Here is an 8311-nt window from a genome sequence, read left to right as displayed (position 1 = left end):
ATATTTTTATATTTTTTAATGCATAATATTTTCAGTATCTTATTATATATAACAATATAATTCATAGGACATCATCATAGCAATAATTATTGCAATTCATTACACATAATGAATTCACATATTTTATAATATATACAGGGTTCATAAGGTCTTGAAAACCTGGGAAAGTCATGGAATTTAAAAACAGCAATTTACAGGCCTGTGGAAAAGAAAAATAAATAAACCCAGAAAGTTTTGGAAAAGTTTAACTTTAATTATGGTTAAATAAATGTGTGTGTGTGTGTGTGTGTGTGTGTGTGTGTATAGGGTGCACACAAAATATTTTATATAATATTTTATATAGTATTTAATCAATTAATTTAATATCAATTTTAACTGATTATGACACAATTATGATGTGCCTATTCTTTTGCTGTTGATTTTTTGTTAATATCTAATATCTCTCAACCAAAAGAACATGGGGTTTGTGCCTGTAGAAATCTTGGATGTTGGTGAGGAAAAACACAGCGGTGGCAGAAACACAGACTCTGGTCTTAACACTCTTCCTGCTGTGAGCTTTGATTGACACTTCTGTCATCTGACTTCTTTAGCATGGCAAATGTTCTCAACCTAAACCCTGTTTTGTCTGTCATCATAATTTATTTAATCATATTTTACCATACCTTCCACCCTTCCCCCATCCCCTCTTGCCACAGTTACACACTTTTTTTTTTTTTCTCTGTGCACCGAATTGTAAACTAGGCATTTTTGTGTCACATTTATCAAAGGAACGGCCGGGTGATGTGAATTAAGACAGATTATTGGTCAATAATTCAGAAGATGCAGTAGATGAACTGGACCCACCAGACCACCTGATGCTGAAGTGAAGATCTGGGATGTAAATAAATAATTGCATTCTTTTCGGTTGTGCCTTAACATAAAATATTAAGCTGTTTGGATGATTGAATTTGCGGCTAAATTACAGGTTGCCTGAAGATGCGGTGAGGGAAATGCTGGCCGATGTGTGCAAACGGTCCAGAGCAGGAACATCACACACACTCCAGCCCCAGGTGACATCTGCTGGAATATTTACAGAGAGAGGCGACGTTCAGAATGAAATACTACTTCCTGCACAGTATGTACTGAATGCTACTTTTTAAATATAGCATATAAAATAGAATGCATTATTCAAAGATAAACATTTCAAAAGGCATTATGCCACATTGTTGTCACATGACCTCATTACATGCTTTTTTTAAATCCATGAGTGGCATACAGTTTGCTTGGAAATGAAAATGGCTATTTATAATCGGAGTATGAAAAATGTCTATTAGTTGAAGTATTCCATTTTACAGAAAATCTGCATAAAAAGCATACATAATACATACTGCAGATTTGTAAGTAGGAGGTAGTATTTTATTTCGAACAACCACAAGTTTAGACATACAGGACATGCATACACTGATTTTTCAAAATTGTATTTAAAACTATATATATATATATATCTAAGATTATAAGAGAGCATTTTAGAAGAAAATTCTATTTTAGTCTTTCTACTCCAAAATGTCATGATTAATTCAATATGTTACTTGCTGAAATTATTTGTGAAATTTAAAAGCAATTTCTGAGTGAAAATTGTTTCCTAATTGTTAATCATAAATTGTTAATCCAATCCCATTTTTTGTAGTACACAGGTTATATATATATACACACATACATACAGACATACACACACACACACACACACACACACACACACACACACACACACACACACACACACACACACACACACACACACACACACACACAGGCACACACAGGCACACACATATATATAATTAAAGCAACTACTGTTTTTAAATGTTTAGTATCTCAATGATATTGCAATAACACTAAGATACTAACATAAAAAAAATGTTTAAAAAAATATTTTAGCTATTTGCAACATTTCTCATTTTAATTGAGTTTGATTTAATGTACTAAAATAACTAAAACTAAATTTGAAATAAAAATGAATAATATATATAAACAAATACTACTAAAATGACAAAAAAACACAACAAAATTACTAAAACTTTAATTAAAATGAAAATAAATTATTAATAAAATATTAATAAAGACAATAATGCAATAATCTCAATGATATTAAACACCGGTACTCTACAAATAGTGTCATGAGTTTTTGTATGAGAGAAACTGATATGTTACATTTCCATTTATGCATTTATTATACACTCTTATCCAGAGAGACTTCCAGAAGAGATTCATTAGGATAAAATCAGAATTTAAAAAAAGCCCAATTCCTTTTTGCTCGAGAGCAACAATAAGCTGGGCATCCTAAAAAAATATTATTAATTATAATAACAAAAAAGTCTGCTATTTAGATCAAGATAACATTCCATGAATTGAGCAGTTGTCTGAATAAATACTTCTAATGTTTTGCTCCAAAGGTTTATTATTTTTGGAAGTACGCTGAATACATTGATATTTCTATCCAAAATAATTATACCGTAAACATGCTGGCACCCATTCTCTTATTACAGAAATTGTAACTACAATGAGAAATGGAGCAATTAGAGAGGTTCACATGCATTATTTAGTCCTCATTAGCTTCCTGTGACATGGCCGGCTATGGACCAATGAAAAGTGTTGGCTGCGCCCGGGCAATTAGTAAAATTAGTGGTGCAGGATTTGGCGTTAGTTCAGGCCACATGGCCTGCGAGATACCAGCCTGGTGTCAGTCCAGTAATTTATAACTTTGCATGTGAAATAATGGGTTTGAAAAATCACAGACAGGCCACCGACACGACACCTAATGGAAAAGGCTTCGCGGGCCGCCGTATGGACAGCCAGGTTTGTCCGAGGACGCCGGCCAAGAGGCAGGCCCCACGCTAGCCCGCCGATGATGAGGCGCGGAGACTCCAATGTGTCCGTAATTAGCAAGCCGGGATGTGTTTGTTTTCATCTCTGCGTGTTTGCGCTGATAAAGTTTGACTTGCCAAAAACATCGGTCCCGGGTTGGAGGCGGCTCGAGCTGTTTCCCGGCATCCTTTAAGAGCGGGGCCTCGCTATTGGTCAGCAGCGCCGTGCACCTGTTCGAAAGCGATCCATTCGAACGCGACCGTGCCGTAGAGATGATACAATGCTGGAAACAATTAACGTGTAGCGCAAATGGATTTGTTTACTCGGCTCCACTTTTTCCAAAGGGCGGATAAATATGGCTTTCCCCTCTTTGACTTCAAAACACCCACATGTTGGCGCCCATCTCCCGCTGTACCCCCACTTAACTTATAGTTTAGCAGCTATACAAAGTATTTGTAATTCAGATTATGACAAGGCTTGACAAGTTCTCATCGTGTTTGTGCAGAGATGTAGGAGGACATGCGAGCAGCCTCTTATTAATATGAGAGAGAATACAGGAGTATAAACAAAGTAAGCAGGTGCTCCCAGCTTTAGAAAAAGCACAAGTTAACGTGTTCCAGAATAGCGGGCCGTAATTATACTTTCCCGTTTTGTGGGGGGAAAAAAGAGGTGTTTTGCATTTTAATCGTGCCAGGTAAGTTGGTTGATTTCCTGTTCTAATACTTAAGTTTGACATTAATAATTCATATCGCTGCCAGTTTTCCATTTTTCACACACCTGTGTTATTGTTGGGTGTAATGACGAGGGTTCGGCGGGGCCCTTTCGGCGGTGTCATCGCAGGTGAGAGCGCCACACTTGATTATGTAAAACAACTTGTCAGCCTTTTTATATTTATGTAATGTTTAGTGTCAAAAATGTTGTGATTAATTACTCCTTAACCTTAACACAAAAAGGGGACTCAATCAAAGAACATTAAAACGCATTCTAGCGACCCGTGATCAAATGCAGACTGTATTTTTATGAATAATAAATGCCAAAGTTTGAGGCTGCTCATGCTTTTTTTTTTATTTAATATAACTTATGGCACAACTTATGTTATCATCATCATCATCATGGACAGACAGACAGACAGATAGATAGATAGATAGATAGATAGATAGATAGATAGATAGATAGATAGATAGATAGATAGATAGATAGATAGATAGATAGATAGATAGATAGATAGATAGATAGATAGATAGATAGATAGATAGACAGATAGATAGATAGATAGACAGTCTCTGTTTTAGATGATCTTTGGATCATCTGTACAAAGGAGTAAAACAATTTCACATAATTTAGCTTTTTTCACAAATAAAAATAGTAAAAAAAATGTTTGAATATGTTTAAATATGAATATAAATATGTAAATTAATACTTAAAAACAATTTTTTAATTGTAAAAATAAGGTTTAATTTTTTTATACTATTTTATTATATATATATATATATATATATATATATATTATTTATATCAAGTTTTCTTTATTTTCAGATTTTCACAATCCAATGCTGTAGCTACATTAAATGTTTTCAAAATAATCTAAAAAACTGTTTATTTCCAGGTTTAATATGAAAAACAGAAAAGCAGATCTAAGACTTTTTTTAATCCTGTACAGTTGAGACATTTGAATAGGTTTTAGTTTGAATATAATATAAATATATAAAAGAAATGGGTAAAAAAAGATGATATAAAATGTAAAAGTCAGATTTGTTTACATCATAGTATTTTATTTTGAATAAATACATTTTTGTTGTTGCTTTAAATGTTTTAAAAATCCTAAAATTGTTAATTTCCAGGTTCAATAAAAAAAAATGATTTTGAATAGCTTGAATATGAATATATAAAAATGATTTGATGATTATATAAAATGTAAACATTATTTTAAAATTAATAAGAAAATGATAAAAATTAGAAGCAAATATTTTAATTAGAATTTTGTCATTTGGAAGCTGCCAGGGTCATGACCTCGCTGGATTTTAACGCCCCGTGTGCGACCCAGCAGCACTTGAGCTCTGTTAACATGCTCACGGTGCATGTAATCAACTCATCATCAGGCTAAAACCGAGAAAAGTCCCTTGTGTTTACACAATCAAGTTTGTCCTTGAATATTCCACACCTGTGAGACAACAGATCCATTTATAATTTTTCCCCCTCAAATACATGTTTGTCCAGCGTCAACTGTATTGGTGTTTACTCTGTCGCCCTCCCAAATGTTGTGTTTGTTTTTTCTCTGTGGCTCTGGGATGTTCAAATGGTATTTTTGAGTTTCTGGGTTGCTGGATGGAGGGAGTTGGGCGTTAGGTGTCTGAGGGAGTCAAATCTCTGCTCCTGTTGTTGGGTAATACATCTGCGTGGAAACGCATGCCGATGCTGCTCTCAACGTGCGCAAACTTTTCCCCTCTGTTAACTTCCACAGCTAGAGCGCACACAGGGTTCCTTATGACATTAAAATATAGTTCTCGGTCTCCAGTGCATGGCATTTCATCCAGCTGTTGTTATTTCTTTGATAATTATATAACTTGTTTTTTAAGTTTGAGCAACAAAGCCTGACACAATAGTGCTTTTGCACTGTGACGATCCCCCACTGGAGGCATTGACTTGCTCTTAATAGATGTTGAACTGTAAATCTGAATTGAAAGCCTGGGTCATTGTGCCTCATTGACTTAAAACCACAAAAAGCAAATGATGTCTTAGTTGAGAGAAATATATCAAAGGATATCAACAATTATGAGTCATAAACAGGCTTGGCGCCACAGCAGTGGGGCCCGGAGCAGCGGGAATTAGCATGTTGAGCTAATAAATATGCATGTAAAGATTCTCCCAGAGGAATAACACGCGTGTGATTGATAGCTTTGCAATTGAAGGATGTGTAAATTCACCCTGTTTTTTCCCTCCGTTCTGCACTTCTGCTGTTGTACCGTTGAAATCCATCTCACTTGTTAAAAGTTTTACCAACTTTATAATCCTTAATGCCACATCTGCTTCCTGCCTTTATAGCGCCTGTAAAACTTCATTAAATTATTACCACCAGCTGGCCTCATCGCACAATAACCTCACTTATCTCTCATTCGTTGACAATACTTTTGATTTATAGACCCTATTAGAATAAATGATATTTTATACATATGTGTATATGGGTAAACAAGAGGAAATGTGTTCTTTTTCAATAATTCATGAGCGGCGGCATTTTTGGGGGGAACACTGATTTGTGGGACAGTGTTAATAGTTGTGAAGAATGATACAATTCTCTCTAAGTAATTGAATAATATGTATTATTGCGTATTTTTATTTGTAAAAATTTTGTCATTTTTTTTTTTATTTCACTGAGTTGTGGAACAGTGTTAATAGTTATAAAGAGAAAATATTCTGTGTGTATATATATATATATATATATATATATATACATACACACACACACACACACACGTATATATAATTGAATATTTTTACATTTTTGAGTATTTTGTTATTTTATTATTTTATTTCATTGGTTTGTGGGACAGTGTTAATTTAAGAATGATAAAATTCTTTGAAAAAGTAATTTGCAAAAAATAAATAAAATTAAAAATAAAAATGCACTATAAAATGCATTCGAAATGTAGTTTTAATACATTAGTAATGCATTGTAATGCACGTTATAATGCACTGTATGATCTCATGAATGCATGGTTTTTATTAGTTATTATAATGCATTGTTTGTTGTTATGAATTTTTAAAGTATAATGCATTAAAACACAAGACAAACAAACCTTCAAATGTTAAAATGCATTTTAACTTTGGTTACAGTTATTTGTTATGAAAAAAATGCATTACAGTGTACCTTTATAATGCATTATAAATAAAGAATTAAAGTAAAGGGTTACCAAAGGTTTTATTTAGTCATAAAATGTCATTTCCATCCTATAATGCAATAGAAAATGAATGCACATGTAATGCATTATTGATTATTTATAAAAGGCTGCATTTCCACATATAAATAACATTGTCCTCTCTGTGCTACTTTTACAAAACACACAATTACCAGCTAAAGATGGTCTCTCAGATGTTGTCCTCTAAATTCTTAATTTTCTTTTCTCAGGTAAGCACTTGAAAAGTTTCTCTTCTGACTGACATGGAAAAGTGGGATAGATCTCGGAGAAGCGTTGACGTTCCCATCCAGAAGAATTCCAGCACCCCCTAATGTCACAATGGAGTTACTGAAGTGCTCAACTCTCAACAGCACAACCGTTTAAAAGCAAAAACAGCCAAGAGTTACTTGCATTTCCAAACTCTGGTGGAAGCTGAGAGGAACAATGTTACAGTAATTGTCAATAGTGCCGCCAAAAGTTTTAAAGTTGAAATGGAGCAGTGAGTAATTTGGCTAAATCGGTTTCATTTATGTGGGAGTACACAAAGCTAGAAATGTACCCTCGAGGTGCAATAAGTCATTTCCATGTTTTAAGTTTGTTTTAAGTGCTCACACTGAGAGAGGAATGATGTGTTATGGCCCCGAGGTAAAGAGACAAACTTCCTGCACATGTTCTCTGAGGAGACGAGAACTTCCTGAGGTTAAAGGTCAACACTGGCTGTGTTTGGAATGAAACACTTGCTTACTAATGACTGAATTCTGCTTACTATATGAAAAGCATCGGTATTTAAAAAGTAGTGTGCATAACTGTCATGTTTTTAATACAATTCTATGCAGTCCAGTCAATAATAATAAGACAAAATTGCTGATATATTAATGCACAAATAGTAATGTAGCAGTATGCTTTCTAAACATAACCAGGATGAACGATACAATGAACATTAGTCCTCTACTTCAGCAGCATCTTTGGGGCATTTGTTAGTCATTGTTACATTTGGCATATTTAGTCTTTCTTTCTGTCCTAATTTGGCTTTGAACGTGTTTGGCATATTCTCTGTTTAACTAACAGCTTGAGGGACTCGATTTGGAGAAGTGTAATATAATTATGAGCTTATTAATATGTGTGTTTGCGGGTGTTGTGAGAAATCTGGTAGACATTGTCATTTGCTCTGCTGCCTTTCTGCCTTTGCTCAGGTGTTGAAGAGATATGCAGAGTGATCTTTGATGTTAGATACGATGGGTGTTAACTAGTCTTGTTCAATTAGTCCTGGTGCATGAAATATGCAATGTACAGTAATGCTCAATATTCATGATTTAATATTCATAGAAATAGACTAGAATCAGTATTAGTAGTAACAGTTATGTTTATTGAAACCAGATTAGAAAACAGTGTTGGTCAAGTTTAATGAGACCCACGATTGCTTTTTCAAGCAAAATAATCTTGCAATAATTTTAAACAGAATATATAAGAATATATGAAATAATATAATATATAATGAGATATTTATCTAGCTAGCTTATTTTCTTATTTTATTTGTATTTATTATTATTTATTGTAGTTTTACCTTCTCATTC

The 8311-nt window shown here is 33.8% G+C and overlaps 1 long non-coding RNA gene across 1 annotated transcript; it reads left to right on the top strand.

Moving 5' to 3' along the window:
* Window positions 1-761: 761 nt before the first annotated feature.
* On the top strand, window positions 762-7998 carry LOC122140110. Its single transcript, XR_006156819.1, has 3 exons — window positions 762-877; window positions 965-1114; window positions 6968-7998. It is a non-coding gene; the product is annotated as an uncharacterized LOC122140110 (long non-coding RNA).
* The last annotated feature ends 313 nt before the right edge of the window (window positions 7999-8311 follow it).

This window comes from Cyprinus carpio, chromosome B16 (assembly GCF_018340385.1).
Source record: "Cyprinus carpio isolate SPL01 chromosome B16, ASM1834038v1, whole genome shotgun sequence".
NCBI lineage: Eukaryota > Metazoa > Chordata > Actinopteri > Cypriniformes > Cyprinidae > Cyprinus > Cyprinus carpio.
The sequence above is the reverse complement of the archived record's forward strand: the minus strand, read 5'-3'. Positions and strand labels throughout refer to the sequence as shown.